Genomic DNA, 16,300 nt, shown 5'->3' with positions numbered 1-16,300 from the left:
AGGCACGATCACTTTGGGAGGCCCCCCAAAAAGAAGGACTTGGGGGGGCTGCAGCAAAAAGGGGGTGATGGACCCTTGCTCCTCGGCTTTGACATAGCCTGAGTTCTCAGTGTCTGGGAGAAAACCTCCTTGTCTCCCAGTTGCCTTAGTTCCCTTGCTCCACCTAAGCCTGAAACAATGACAGGGTGGTGCAGCTCTGTACTGAGAAGTGAGGATTCCCCGGGGTGATCAGGCCTAAGAAAGAATATGTAAATTACTGTGAAACCTTCTTTGTTTAGAATGCTCTCAGTTGAATGAGAAGGGTCTTTAGGAGGAAGTTACTTTGTTCCTCAGTCTTACAGCTCTTTGACCCCGACTCAATAGACCGGCAGAGTTCTTTGTTTTCTATGGTTCCTTACTTCCCCCTAATGAGTACTGTACTTTACCTGAATTATTATGCAGAATGAGCCCAATAAAAGCAGGTATGGACTGTAAATCGGCACGCTCCCCACTAGGGGGGTGGCCATTTCGTCCCTACTTCCCCACAGAAACTAGTTTGTCTCTGTGCATGTGTGTTTTTTCTCGCGTGTTTATCGTCGAGCCATCCACAGCGTTCCGTGGTCACTGCTGGCCGGTGACCCACGTGCAACAGCTTTTTCTTTCTTTCTTTTTTTTTTTTTTTTGTCTGGGAAGCTCGTTATTTCACCTTCAATTTTAAATGATAGCTTTGCTGGTTAGAGTAGTCATGCTTGCAGATCCTTGCTTTTCATGACTTTGAATACTTCATGCCAATCCCTTCTGTCCTGAACTGTTCTTTAAGAAATCAGCTTGGGGTGGAGAGGAATGAAGGGAGGAAAATGGGACAACTGTAATAGCATAATCAATAAAATATATTAAAAAAAAGAAATCAGCTGACAGTCTTATGGGAGCTCCCTTGTAGGTAACTGATTGATTCTGCTGTCTTTAAGATTCTCTCTTTGTCTTTAAACTTGGCCCTTTTAATTATGAAGTGTCTTGTGTGGGCCTCTTTGGGTTCATCTTGATTGGGACTCTCTGTATTTCCTGAACTTGTGTGACTTTTTCCTTCACCAGGTTAGGGAAGTTTTTTGTCATTATTTCTTCAAACAGGTCTTCTGTCCCTTGCTCACTTTCTTCTCTTTCTGGGATCCCTGTGATGTGGATTGTTACATTTCATGTTGTTCCAAAGTCCCCTTAAACCTTCCTTGTTCTTTTTAAGTCTCTTTTCTTTTTTTTTGCTTTGACTGAGGATTTTTCCTACATTGTCTTCCAAATCGCTCTTTTGATCGTCTGCTTCATCTAACCTGCCTTTAATTCCTTCTAGTGCATTCTTCATTTCAAATATTGCATTCTTCATTTCTAATTGCTTCTTAAGTATAATTTCTATGTCCTTTTTCACGCTGATGTAGTTCCCACTAAGTTTCTTGTAGTTCTCACTAATTTCCTTGAGCATCCTTTTAAACATTACTTTGTCTGATAAAATGCTCGTTTCAATTTCATTTAGCTCCTTTTCAGGAGAGTCTGCCTTTTCTCTTGTTTGGGGCTTGTTTCTTTGTTCCCTATTTTAGCTGACTCTTTTTGTTTGTTTCTATTTATTAGATAGATCTGCTCCGATGTCCTGTCTTTGTGGGGTGGCCTTATGTGGTAGGAGTCCTGTGGGGCTCAGTGTGCAGTCTCCTGGATCTCCTGAGCTGGATGCTCTAACAATGCCCCTGTGTGGACTATGTAAGCTCTCCCTGTTGTATTTGGTCTTATCATTGTGGCCCATTCATTGTGGGATCTCCCCTCTGCCTTGGCTGACTGAGAGGCTCAACGCCCACCATGTCTGTATGCTATTGTACAAGTACTGACAGCAAAAAAAAAAAACCAAGACAAGCAAAAAACAAAACAAAACAAAACCCAACAACAACAGCAAAATTAATGGCAAAAGAGCAAAGAATAATAAAAGTGAAAAAAGAAATAAGATATTATAAGAAAAAAAAAGAGCCCTGGTTGGTATGGCTTGGTGGATTGAGTACTAGCCTGTGAACCAAAGGGTCACCAGTTCGATTCCAAGTCAGGGCACATGCCTGGGTTGCAGGCCAGGTCCCCAGTTGGGCTGTGAAAGAGGCAACCACACACTGATGTTTCTCTCCCTCTTTTTCTCCCTCTCTTCCTCTTTCTCTAAAAAAAATAATAATAACTAAAATCTTAAAAAAAAGAAAAAATAATATGAGAAGACCACAGGAAAGAAAAATAACTATGAGAGGATAGAAGGAAGAGAAACAATAAGAGTAAGGAATAGAAAGAGGAAATCACCACAAAAGAACAAAGAAAGGGGAAAATAAAACAAAAAATAAGAAAAGAATGGAAAAAGCAAAATGGAGTAAGAAAAGGGAAGAGTAAAATAAAAGATATGAAAGAAAAAATAAGAAAAAATGATGAAAAGCTATGTGAAAGAAAAAAATAAGGAAAACAATCAAAAAGAACAAAGTGAACTTTGTCTCAGCAGAGCTTAGTGGTTGCCTGCTGGGCTCACCCTTTGGATACGACTCTGATGTTGTCTGAAAAGAGCGTAAGCCAAGGTCAGATGCTGTCTGCATCTAGTCCTGGGCAGCCTGATCGAAGCTACAAGTGATCCACAGTTTGTGGCTGTCTCCTCTGGGCAGGGCTGCACTGGGGATGGGCCTCGCTGCTCCACAAGGCTGGCTTTTATCCGCACTGGGCCCGGGGTGGGTCAACTACTGACCAAAAGCACCGCAGGACCTGCCTCCTCCGGTCTCTGCCTGCCAAAGCCAGTCTTTGACACCCCCGAGTTTGCCTGTGTTGCTGTCTCCTTGCCAGAGGTTAAGATACAGGTTGGGGGGAAAGTAAGAAAGAAAAGAGGGAAAAAAAAAGCCTTGGCTGGTGTGGCTCAGTGGATTGAGTGCAAGCCTGTGAACCAACGGGTCACCAGTTCACTTCCCAGTCAGGGCACATGCCTGGGTTACGTACGGGCCAGGTCCCCAGAAAGTGGCGTGTGAGAGGCAACCACACACTGATGTTTCTCTCCCTCTCGCCCTCCCTTCCCCTCTGTCTAAAAATAAATGAATAAAATTTTTTGAAAAAGAAAAAAAAGACGCAGGACGGGGTGAGCAGGATTCCGGAGGCTGGGATGAGTGGTTTCCCACAGGGTGGGGCTATTGTTTTTCACCTGGGAGAGGCTTATACTTCTCAAGAAAGATGGTCCCTACAGTTTGGAGGTGTGCCCCAGCACCAGGAGCCCACCCGCAAGGTCCCACCTTGACCCTCCCCACAGCATACCGCTCCAGACTGTCCTCGTGCGACTCCAGACCTTGCTGCCTTCCCTTCGTCAGAGTCCAAGGTGAATAGCTATGAATGAGAAACCTGTGCTTTGGCCCCTTAGAAAAAAAGGGGGAAAAAAAAGTGGCTTTGTGTCCAGTGGGTTCTGTCTCCAGCAGACAAAAACCCCATGGTCTCTCAGCACTGGGGGCTACATGGGTGGCTGGTCCCAAGCTCTGTGTTTGGGAGCCGGGTCTGGGGTCCAGGTTTCAGTCCTGTCGGGGAGGGGGGCGGGCAGAGGAGGAAGCTCCCACAGCCGTGCGGCCCCCTGGGTCCACCACCCATGAAAGCGGTACCAGCCCCTGTCCCGTCCCTGCCCTTCCTACCAGTCTCAAGGCAGCTTCTGCCCATCCTTGGGTAAGTGTCTCCTCTTCAGGTAGTCTTCAGTTGTTTATTTGGGGTGACTGTTCCCCTCCTTTCTTTAGTTTCAGCTTGATTCTGGGAGGCAGCACAAGACAGATGCTCTTGCCCCACCGTCATCTTGTCCCTGGCTCATTGGATCTCTTTCACCAGCTTGCTAAGAACAAGGTCCCCTCGGGGGGGGTGGAGTACTTGCATAAACTTAAGCAAGTTTATGACGCACAAAGTCAGAATGCCAGTTTATTACTTATCGTGCAAAAGGGACCACGCCCCTCAAAATCTGCATCACTCACCCTCGAGGTCAACCTACACAGGAACACAGTTATCCTCAGGGCACTGATTGGCAAACATGAAATTGGAGGGCAAAAAAGTTAAACACAGCACTTCCAAGCTGTGGGGTTGAGAACACGACGTGTCCATTTGTCAATAGGGCATTATTCCCGTTACGGGTAGAGATATGGCAAGGCCTTAAAGCTATCATGGCCTTCCCCCACGCCCCTTTGAGACCGGAATCCGTGAAGTTCACTCTCAGGCTCTCTTCCTCTGTAGACTGCCCTCAACTGAACCCTGCATTTACGGCTACCACGCCCCCTTTTTATGAGGCCCTGGCTAACCACCTCCACTTCCTGTTGTCAATTCTTGAAACAAACCGGTGTGATCAATCCCATCAGAGTCTAGTCTTAACTGCCTAATTGATCTTGGGTTTCTTTCAGGTGACTTCTTCTGTATCTGCTCCAGGACGTGTCCACTTCGTAAAGCTCGCTCCCCTGCAGATGGTCTGGTTCCAAGGGCCTGAGGGAGCGCCCCACGGCGGACTCCACCCGCTGAGAAGACGCTCTGCCCTCACTGTCCCTCACTGTCCCTCACTGTCCCTCACTGCAGGGTACGGAAGGGATGCACCGGGACCGTCCCAGCCCACAGAGAGCTGCAGAGCCTGTAGGCCTGACCCGCTGCTGCCTTAAAAAGCCCTGGGGGGGGGCATGGAGTGGGCATCCTCGGAAGAGCTCTACATACATGCCCTGGGGGAGGGGATGGGCACGCAGAAACACAGAGATCGGTGCCTGCTTTTGCCCTGCAGAGTTTTGAAAGAAAACTTGTTGGAATGGTCCCCTGAGAAAGGTGAGGGTGGATTGTGGTGCGTTCTTCCAGTGCCTTGGAGGAAGACGGCGGAGCACCCCCAGCCCAGGGCGCCGCCGCCGTCCTGAGAGAGCATGAAGGAGCCCCAGCAGCAGGTCCCCTGGCTCTCCAGGGGCCCTGAGGACGAGAGGAGCAAGAGCTGTACTGCGACTGTGCACAGACCTCACTATGGGTTTGCTTTTTCGTCTGCCTCTGTCCTCAGGTTTATTTCCTCGGTGCATCCCACCCCATTTCAGCACGACCTATTCTGTAGCGACGACCTATTAACTAACATGTGACTACAGATAAACAGCCTGTTTGCCTCAGAATGCTAGGAACTGATTTTACCAGAAACAGAACTTTGACCTTCAGGCATTCCAGTTTGGGGAGATTTGCTGTCTGTCAGCCTTAAAGCCAGGTTGATGTAAAACCAGAATGATGAAAACCAGGGTGATGCAAACACCAGGATGATGAAAGTCAGACGGTGGATGGACCGGCTCCGAGATGGCTATCGGCGCCGACTCTGTTCTCACACACAGTGTCCTCCACAGAGCCCACAGCCCCCACTGGTTCTCTTTGTTCTGCCCCCCCTCCCCCGCTCATAAACACTCCCGCCTGCGCTGAGAGGTTAGGAGGGTCTTTATGATGAGGGCCCACCATCTTTGCAGGCTGCCAGTTTTTCCTTCCACCAGCCCATCTCTTGAGTATTGGCTTTCAAGAAAAGGCAGCTGAGCCCTGGCTGGCGTAGCTCAGTGGATTGAGCGCGGGCTGCGAACCAAAGTGTCACAGGTTCGATTCCCAGTCAGGGTACATGCCTGGGTTGCAGGCCATGGCTCCCAGAAACCGCACATTGATGTTTCTCTCTTTCTCTCTCGTTCTCCCTCCCTTCCCTCTCTAAAAATAAATAAAATAAAGATTGAGCAAAGGGCTGAAGGACAGGCAGAAGCCAGGTGTGCCGGGTGGCGGAGTCCCCAGCTGGGAGCTGGTGCACCTGACTGACTGGCCCACTTCCTCGGTGTGGGTGTGGGTGTGGGTGCCTGGGAGCTGCAGGGAGGGTGGGCGATCACAGGGCTCCTTCCGCCAGGCTCGGGGTTTTACGACCATGGGTTGCTGGTTGATTTCATTTGAAGATTCCGTTTACTGCTATATTAGCCAATACTCTTTTGGTTTCAAAGAACAGAAACCAGCCCAAGTAGCTCAATCACTTGGTTCACATAACAAAGAATCCAGGTAGCTGCTTTCATTTCAAGGATAATTGGATCCACAAAGCCAGTTGATGTCTTGTACTATTCTTGTGTTCTTCATCTTTCAAACGTGATTTCCTCGGTGTTGGCATTTTTCTCAGCAAGCCTCCTTCCTTGCTTAAGGTTTCCATCCTACAAGCTCAACCGCTGGAAACAAGACCGGCCAAACCCTTGTCCCCACAGAGCTCACTTTCCAGCGGGGTGGTCTCAGGGAGAACACGCTGATGCAGGTCCTCCGCCCCGGTGCTCTGGCCCACACTGCGGCCGTTCTCGCCCGGGCGTGGGTGTCCCACACACCGAGCAATTCTCTGGCACCAGCTCGGTGTCATACAGCTTAACTCAGTTCTGACCCTGTCTGCCAGCAGATAATCATCAGATCCCACAGGTGAAGAGCCCAGTCCTGCAAGACTGCCCTCCCACCGCAACCCACTTCAGATGCCAGTCACAGGTCCAGGTCATCACCTGTGCTACCGACCCGCCAGCTATCACCGGAGATTCCCCAGACCCACTCCTCGGTTTACAGCAGTTGACTAGAGCCAGCTTGCAGAACTCAGGAAAACCATAGCAGTGTGGGAACCATAACTTGAACCCGAAGAGGGAATCTCATCCTGAAAGTGACACTCTACCCCGAGGTGAGGGGAAACGAGGCAGGCATGGTCAGCAGCACAGAAACCCAGCGTGCTGGGTTCTTCCTCTGTGCCAGGCGGGGCAAAAGGGGTGAGTTCAATGGAGTGTTCTTTGTTCACTGTGATTCTAGGAGTTACCTGCTAACCACACGGATGAAAATGTTTTAATGCTAGCTAGCAGTTACGGAGCATCGGCTATTTTCTAGGCATGGTAGCAGGCATCTTAGGTCCATCATCCTCCCAACGAAACTTTTAAGTAGACATTATTCCCAATTTACAAGTGAAGAATTGAGGTGCAGAGAGTTTAAGTAATTTGTCCACAGTAGATAAACTGAGATTCAAACCTAGGTCTTCTTTGCCAAAACTCATGTTCTTTCCACTATTCTATGTGCCAAAAAAAAAAAAAAAAAAAGCAGAGTCGTGACCATTGATGGGACTGGTGGCAGACATCGAGAAAGGAGGAGGCAGTTTTTCCAGAGAGGCGCACAGGACGGGGCTCATTCCTCTGAGGAACGGAACATGCCCAAAGATTGGGCCTTGTGGGCTCAGAAGCCAGCTTTTAGCAAAAGGCTCAGGAGTAAACTCACATCCACCAAGCTGTATTATAATGTGTATTATAATATAATCAGGATGCCAGCTCCAAAGATGGTTGCCTGGAAAAGCACAGACCAATAAAATAGGTAAACAAGAATGTAGAATGTCCGTCGGCAACCATGTTTGAAAAAACCACTTTTTTGAAACCACCTTTGACGCATGCGGGCGCGTCCCGATGTGTCTGTCCTTTCCGTGGGAGAAGCACAGAAAGGTCACGCTCTCGTGGCGTTCGACCGAGCCCGCGAAATGCCGCCATGCAAAAGTTGTTTCCAAGTATTAACTGTATATCCTACTATAACCTACTCTCAAAACTGAGAGTCTCAAATCACTGCAAGTGTCAAGATACAGAATAATTAAGGGGAAATATGCCCAGAACACTTACGGAAACTGAATACTTAAAGGGTTGTTCTCAGATGTCTGCATGGGAAAAAGACACACGCACACACACATATATTTTATATGTAAATATAAACATATAAAGCTTAGAACTTGTATTTCCCAAACTACGTCATGAGGAATTACAATTCAAATGCCAAAATATGCACATTAGGATTAAGTTTAAATGATATGTAGTCAATTTGTTTTTAAGGAAAAAGCAGGAAGAAAAACACGCGCAAGTCGGGTTGCTAGCTGTGAGCATTGGGCTGAGGCTCGGTTTCCGACCTGAGAAAGCAGCGTTCAGTCATGGTGTCTCACACTCTGAATGCTTCCAGTCTTAAAGTAGAAAATTGTGAGAACTAGTAAGCATGTGAACTCAAGAAGTATTTCTTGGCTTGGGTATTTCCTTTCTTGATTCTCCTAGTTGGAATGAAGATAAGCATTTACTGCTATATTGACTTTTTGTCTTGTGGAGTTTATTTAAAAGTTGAGCTGTGTGTCTCATGCCTCGTGGTCATCAAGGCACGACAGAGTACAAAATTGAGGTTTACCCATGACCGATTTTAACCCATGCAAACATTTGGTTATTTGCACTAATGCCCAAAATAGCTGTTGTATACATTCGTTGGGTTTTTTTTTCTTGACTTCTTAGCTGGTGGACCTCTTCCCTTTATTGAGCAAACTCCCCACAAATATTTCCTGATGTCTTTTCCCACGATCTGATGAGCAGAGCAGATAAATCACTTTGCCAGATTCTCCAAAGGACAGGGAGAAAGCACATGACCTGGATTCAGCTGGTTCGATGCACCCACCTGGGGCTTGGACCCCGAAGCCAGTGTTGCAAAGAGGCAAGGACAGTGGGGGATTCCTCCTGCCGGTGGCTGCCGTGGCTGTGCCATCCATCTTCCGGAGGCAGAGGCCCCGCGTGCGTTCCTGGTGAGTGACGCAAGCCACGGCCCTTGCGTGTGTCCACAGGCCCTTCCCCGCCGGCACGTTTGGCTCTTGCAGGGACTGGCCGGCCTCCCTTCCTTGCTGTCCATTTCCCAACGCTGGTTTCTCAGCCTCCCCTGAAATTCCCCAAGATGCCCGATATCGTTTCAGTAAACCCTTTTTCTGCTTACACCAGCCAGAAATGGGGTCTGACACAATGGCTAACTTTCTACAGGTTGCACCTTGCTGAATGCGTTGTGCTTCATTTTATGCTAAAAATAACCTCTACAGTTATTTGATTCTCCCTATTGGTATTGGGAGATTATGACTGTGAGATTTTAATGGGTATGTGTTCTAACCCAACCTTCCTGACTCTTTTAAAAATTCATGTATTGGGGTGACATTGGTTAATAACATCATACAGCGTCAGGTTTACAACTTTGTGAGACCACATCTGTGCACTCCATCGTGAGCTCACCACCAAAGTCGGGTCTCCTTCTGTCAACTTGTGTTGGACCCCCTTCTCCCTCTTCATCTGAGTCTTTTCAAAATTTGTCCTTGTGAACCCTAGAAAAATAACGTAAAAATGGCATAGACCTTGTTGATGTTGGGAGGGGGTCACGTGGACTGCATAGTATTATTGGCCCCTCTGTACTCATTCATTCCTCTCCTCTGGGAGGAACCCCGTTAGAGGCTGAGGGCACAGGCACCAGGTATGCGCCCTGCCCCCACACTGGGAGCAGCGGCCTGCAGAGAGGGGTGCCAGGGGTGCTGTCAGTTGCCACCTACCATGGAGTCGCTTGGTGTATTGGCCTGGCCCTCCTGGGAGAGGCTGGCGCCCCATGACCTGTGCCTGGGAGGGCAAGTCTGTGATTCTGGGGGGCAGTACGAGGATGCGCATGGATGCTACACACCAGACCATGTCCTTTGCCTTGGCTCTCATCAAAGGCAGGACTTAAACCCCGGCCCACAATAGTTCCAGAACCTGACAGGAGAAAAAAGACTTCTATATTGAAGGCCCCTCAGACTCTCAACAGGTTTACACAAATCGTTTCATGTGTATTTTCAGAGTCAAATGTAAAAGTTCACGATGTCTATTTTGCTGTTTTTTCTTTTTTTCTTTCAGTATCAGTCTGGACCCGATTGGGAAAGAGAAAACACTCAGCAGTTTAAAAAGGACAATTTTAGTATTAAGAATTATTGAGTAAATCACGAGACTGAGATAAGAGGGACTGGCTGGGTCGAGAAGTAAAAGGAACTCTAAAGAAAACAGGAACAGCAGAGAGGAGGAGCCACCACCATCATCGCTGAGGCTGAGACAGAGAGCACGGGAGGGGAACACCACAAGCCACCAGGCTGAGACCCAGGCTGTGGGAGCGAGCTCGGCTGAGGCTCATCCGTGGGCAGAGAGGTCACTGTGGTGCCATGACATCCTTTGGACTTTGCTGCAAATTCATCCTCCCGGGTGCTGGAGAAGGTGGGGCTCACCAGAGACAGTGGCTAATAAAACCGCACAAGGCCAGAGAGCTGGTTTGGGGGATGGAAAGTAGCTGGCCTCTGGGTGCCACCAGATGGCCCCTCGCATCGCTGCACTGTGCTTTGCATGAGTCTGCTGGGAGGGGCCCGGGGAACAGAGAAGCAAAGGCCCTCTTCCTCCTTCAGTGTCTTCCTAGTGTTATTGGCGAAATGACACCCGAGGTCAGACCACGGATCAGCAACCTCAGTATCTGAGTTCGGGCTAAGAAAGAATTCAGAGCCAAGACTCCAGTTATAAGAGAAAGTTATTTAGAAAGTCACAGAGGCAGAAAAGGCGAGCCAGCTGGTCTGTGTAGGCTCAGGGAATAAGTTACAGAGATAAAAGAAGGGCCCTGGGAGCTTAGGAGAGACAGAGGCAAAGGTAACTCGCCTGGGGGAGGAAGATAAAGGGAGAGGGAAAGGTGTGGGCATCCTCCGGAAAGAAAGTGCCAGGGAAAGAAGGTGGGTAGGTGCATACGTGCTCCAGAGAAAGAGACAGCCATGCAGGGCCCTTTGTCTTAAGGTTTTTGTTTTCCAAAGGCAGAAATCAGGTCCTAGAGAAGGATCTCAATAGAATATTCATCAGCTTTATACTGCAGCACTAACATGAGATTCTGGACTTTATCTATCCTCTCAAGTGGTTAGCACAAAAGGCACTAATTAGATTTGTGTTATCTATCTTCCAGAGTGGCATGATAAGAGCTAGTTCCACTCTGGCTGGGGAGGAGAAGTATAAACCATTTACTCTTAAGTGTCCAGAGTTAGAGAAGATAGGATTTTGCAATTTACTAGATGGCTGTAAACCTCTTGGCCACTTAACCATCTGTCTTGGCTTCCCTATTTCACTGGTCCTGGCTCACTGACCTGCGTCACTAGCACCTCTCTACTGACGAAGCTTACCTTACCGTTGTGCGGAAGGAGAAATATTTAATGGTTCCAGAACAGTTTGCACAGAGCGGGCAGAAGGGGGAAGTCAAACCTGAGACACAACGAACCCGTAGCTGTCACACTGAGATATGATTTGATTGCATTTTACAGTGATGTCAAGCTGATGTGTTTTATGACACTCTCAACGGCTCTTGAAAACTCACTGTAACCCAACACTGAAGCAGTGTCAGTCTGCGTTTATCCAAAGGCATCTGAGGATCTGGCGTCACTATTTGCATTCGCTGTCATTCCCTGTGAGGGAGCCAGGAGAATTTTCTTCCCTTCAGATAAATGGTTGTATATTGAGATGGTACTGACAGGTTCCCTAGGTTTTTGTCACTCCTTCATGTCCTTCTTCTCAAGTCTGTTCCTAGTGTCTCTTTTTCTAGGCTTCCTATCTTTGTGGATATATGGCTTCTTATTTTTTTTCCAGAAATGGTTATTTTAACATACAAAAAATCAAGATAATTTACAAATGAATTAGTAGGGAACTCAATAGTAAAAGATTCTAGCTTTAGTCATAGTTGATAGGCTTAAGTGATTAAGGCAAGTGGAAAGCTGTTACTCCAGGAACTGGAATGCACGACCTATGTGACCCCAGGAGGTGAACAAACCATTGGATCTTGTGCCCCAGGAGGTCTGCAGTGGTGGATTTGGTCTGTGAGCCATTGTGTTCCAGGGAGGCAACAGCAGTTATGCATGTAAAGAATTGGTGGTCCCCTGGCTGGCGTAGCTCAGTGGATTGAGTGCGGGCTGCGAACCAAAGTGTCTCAGGTTCGCTTTCCCAGACAGGGTACATGCCTGGGTTGCAGGTCACGGCCCCCAGCAACCGCACATTGATGTCTCTCTCTCTCTCTCTCTCTCTCTCTCCCCCTCCCTTCCTTCTCTAAAAATAAATAAATAAAATATTTTTTAAAAAAAGAATTGGTGGTCAACAGATAAAGAAGCACCAGGAAAATTGTGGCAGGATGGCACCTCGTATTTGATTAACCTTTTTTCCAAATCCCTTACCCACCCTTTCTTCTCCTTATAAAAAGGTCAGCTTGAGGTGAGAGGTTAACACAGTTTTTTTGGGTTTTTTTAGAAGAGATATTCTTTTTTTAAAAAAAGATTTTATTTATTTATTTTTAGAGAGGGAAGGGAGGGAGAAAGAGAGAGAGAGAAACATCAATGTGCGGTTGCTGGAGGCCATGGCCTGCAACCCAGGCATGTGCCCTGACTGGGAATCGAACCTGCGACACTTTGGTTCGCAGCCCACACTCAATCCACTGAGCTACACCAGCCAGGGCTTTAACACAGTTTTTGAGGGTACATAACCTGCTGTCTTCTCAGATTGCCAGTTTCTGAATAAAGAGCCCATAAAGATTCAATTCTTGTCTCTGCTTATTGGTTCTGGCAGTGACAGGCGGCACAAGTCCAGTTTCAGACCCAGTCTGAGGGGAGGAAGTCAAAGCCACCTCTCTCCTCACTAAATTGTCTCTTAGGCACTCCTCTTTCAACTCACTAGGACCCTTTGTGTCAGCCACAGTCCAACCAAAGAAAAAAAAATCAATTTATATATATACATGGATCAAGTACAAGGAATTGACTTACACGATTGTGGAGGCAAACCCATGGGCCAGGCCAGCAGGAAGGACAGGCTGGACGCTGCACCCACAGGTGGGATTTCTTGTTCTCCAGAGAAGCCTCAGCCCTACTCTTAAAGCTTTTCACCTGGTGACATCAGGCCCACCCAGAGTATCTACATATCTCCCTCAAAGTCAACTGGCTTTGGATTTTAATTACAAAATACTTTCTCAGTAGCACCTAGATGAGTGTTTGATTGACTAGTAACTACAGCTTAGCTAAGCCGACACATAAAACTGGCCATCACACCCTTATTATGGGTTGGGTATTTTGTAGGAAGTAAAACCAGGGCTTAAACATTTCCTTTGAAAATCTACATCTTATTCTAGTACTCACTGTGCAATTCTATATCTATTATACCAGTTTAATTTCCTCATGTGTCATCTGGATGCCCAGCAAGGGGGAACAGTCCCAACCAGTGAGCCCCTTATTCGCAGTTCCCTGAACCCCCCTGCCTCACCCTTAGTTTGCACCATCAGTTCCTGCTCCAGACATCTCTTGGCTCTGTTGGCCCTTAAGCTGGCTGCCAAGGTCTGTGGTTGTGGCCTTACTCTGATGCATGTCTCCTTCCGCCTGGCCCCCACATGTGACTGGCTGTGCGTACGCTCCGTATTATTCTTGTGCAACACTCTGGGTTCCCCGTCTCTTCCCGCCTCACTCAAGGAACGTGCTTTCCTCCCGTCTGTCTTACGCTCTGTGCCTACATTGGGGCCGCAGCGTGGCTCTGACCTTCTTACCCTCCTGCACTGAAAAGCACCAGGCCAGGTGAAGTCCTCCATCTTTACACCCGAAGGCACGAATGGAACATTCCTCATTTCTTACAGAATTCATACCAAAAGCCACATTCATGTAAAGCCTTCCATAATAGTATTCTGGTCTATTGCAGAATTTTCTCAGCAAACCAGGTGATTTGCTCTTCCTCAAATTCAATCTATCCTTTCTGTGGAGGAAAAGGCATTGGTATAATAAATCATACATCCCTAACCAGGTAGGTCACGGTGGGCAGCCACGCCCCAGGCCTGTGACGTCCTTGGTGGAAGGTCCTTAAGCCAGTTCTGTCCATCGCCCTGTGCATCCCGGTTGGCACCCCTTGGAAATGCCGCAGGTACCACCCCTCGAAGACATAACCACCCTCAGGAGAGCACATGGTCCTAACTGTGCTGCGGTCCATCCCAGCCTTGCTGTCCCCCTCTCCGTGTCCTCTTCCTTATGTTTCCTCCTTCATTCCAACTGCGTACAAGAAACTGCACACTGTTATTCTCTGGAGCACTAGAGATCTTGCTTCCAGGCATAGGTTGTCAGTTTTGCTGCAAACTCATAAAAACTCTCCACAGGTTCAGATGTTTCTTATGTGAGTATTTCCCATGTTTGTGATTTAGCTTGAGCTCTTCTTCTGTCTACAGTGTCTTGCCCTCCTCAGCTCCACCCACCAAAATCTCATCCACCTTTCGAAGTTCACCGCAAGTGATGCTGTAACCGCACAGAAACTCCACTTTTTAAACATGACCCTTTCTCCTTTCTGTTTGTCCCCTCACTTTCTTAATCATTAAACCCCTCGAACACCAGATCCTGGCCAGCATCAGACTGTCGCAGGAAGAAAGCAGGAGGGCTGTCTGACCACAGAAACAGAGTTTTTGTCAAGCTAAAGATAACACCTTGATGTCACATGTGTTTCAGTCCCGGGCCCGTGAAAGCTGAATCAAACCACATCCTCAGGAAACCAGACAGAGCAGCACCATCCACGGCTGACCTCAGGTCCTTATGCAGTGACCCACTGCGCCCTGCGCTGGTCCCAACCAATCAGGGGAGCCCACGCCCCCAGCTCCCTTAGTCACCGTGACCCGTGATTTCTTTTCCTTACATAACCCATCCCCTGCGTACATAACCCACCCTCTGGAAGCCATCCGGGAGCCAGGTCTTGGAGCGCTTCTCACCTGTGCCTCGGGGCACGGTGCCATCTCCTCAGTCAATCAACCCTTGCTTCCTTGGCTGCAAACTCCTGTTCCTGCTTGGCTGGCCTTTGATGTGGGCAGGCAGATGGACCCCTTTCGTCTGGTAACGATTTCCCCTCCGTGAATCCTTTTCTAATATCCTCCACAGGGTAGGATGTCCGGTCTCCCTCCTCACAACCCCGTCACTCTCGTGGAACATGTGTTACTCTGGCTTACATTATAGTTATCCCACCTGTTGGTGTCATTTCCCACCCATCCCCGAATTGGAAGCTCTTGGGAACAGATGCTGTTCTGGCTCATGTCTCCATGGCCTCTAGCATCTAGCACGACGCTTTGCCCGAAGTAGATCCTTAGTAACTATTTTCTGGAATGAATGTCATTAGTCTGGGTCATTATTTCCCTTAACACTTGGTGAGGGGGCTGGACACACGATCTCTGAATCAGGAACCTTGGCTTTGAGCTTGCCCTTGTTAACCTTGTTTTTGTCTGGCCCTCATTCTCTTCACCTTTAAAATGAGAAATTTGGACCAAATGATTTTCAGAGTTCCTGCTATGTTCCTAAGTTCTAAGGGTTTTTTTTAATACCTAAAATGAGAATGCTGGCTTTTCACAGTTCGTCAGATAAGTAATCTTTGCTCCAAGGAGAAAGATACGCTATTCGAGGTGACAGAGTTTGAGTTGATGACATGACAGTGGGTTGGCAGCCCTGCCCTGCCCTATCTTGCCCTGCCTGGGGCAGCATGTACCCAAACTGCACCCAATCAGGGAGCAGAAAACCTTGTCACATGTACTAGGATGACAGCAGGCGACATGGGAGTAAATGCAGGGCAAGGAGAGAAATTGAATGCAGTTCCTTAAGAGAAGAATTTCTAACCCTTAAGGAAACAGAAGAAAGAGATATCAGTGAGTGAAGTCAAAGCCAAAATAACCATTTCTTTGACCCCGCAAGAAAGCCAGTAGGAGTTACCGTCCTTGAACTTCAGCCTTGAATGGCGCTGGGGACGGAGGTGCGGCGGCAAGTGGAAGCAGAGGGGAGAACCAAAAACAAAACATTACGAAGCTCCTCAGCTCACCTGCTCCTTTCACAAAGCTGTATTTATACTTTATCTTTCCCTCTTGTCTTCTCTCTCTAATTTCCCCCCACTGAGGTCTCAGTGGGTCTGATTTTTTTAAAAAAGGTTGAGGGGGTGAGGGGAGGGAAAGCTATGACATTTTCTAACTTTTCCCCCACCCAATTCAAATCCATAAAACAGAAGCTATTTCCCTGTTGTGAACACACGTGACTCAAAGATAAGGCACGTTATTTGGATGCTCAGGGAAGACGTCTTGTAATCCCACCACCTGAACCATCAGAGTTCACATTATTGCACTGTGACCCTCCCCACCCGCCAGGTCGCAGGGCCATTGTCCCCACTGTGCTCTGGAAGAGGCAACTTGTGGGCTCTTGCTTGGGCACAGAAATTATTTCTTATTTCTGCTGCCTTCTTGCTTCCTCAGCTGCCTGTGACCCACACGAAGTTGCTGCTGCTGCTGCTGCTGCAAAGGGCACAGACACGCCCTCTCCTCTTAGTGACTTCCCCAATGTCACCTGTCACCTCTCGGACTGAGTGAAGACAATGCTCTTCCCTCCTTTATTTTTTTAAGATTTATTTATTTATTTTTAGAGAGGGAAGGAAGGGAGAAAGAGAGAGAGAGAGAGAAACATCAATGTGTG

The sequence above is a fragment of the Phyllostomus hastatus genome, unplaced genomic scaffold (genome assembly GCF_019186645.2).
Source record: "Phyllostomus hastatus isolate PE091 unplaced genomic scaffold, TTU_PhHast_1.1 phas_contig_329, whole genome shotgun sequence".
NCBI classification, from domain to species: domain Eukaryota; kingdom Metazoa; phylum Chordata; class Mammalia; order Chiroptera; family Phyllostomidae; genus Phyllostomus; species Phyllostomus hastatus.
This window is presented reverse-complemented; position numbering follows the sequence as displayed.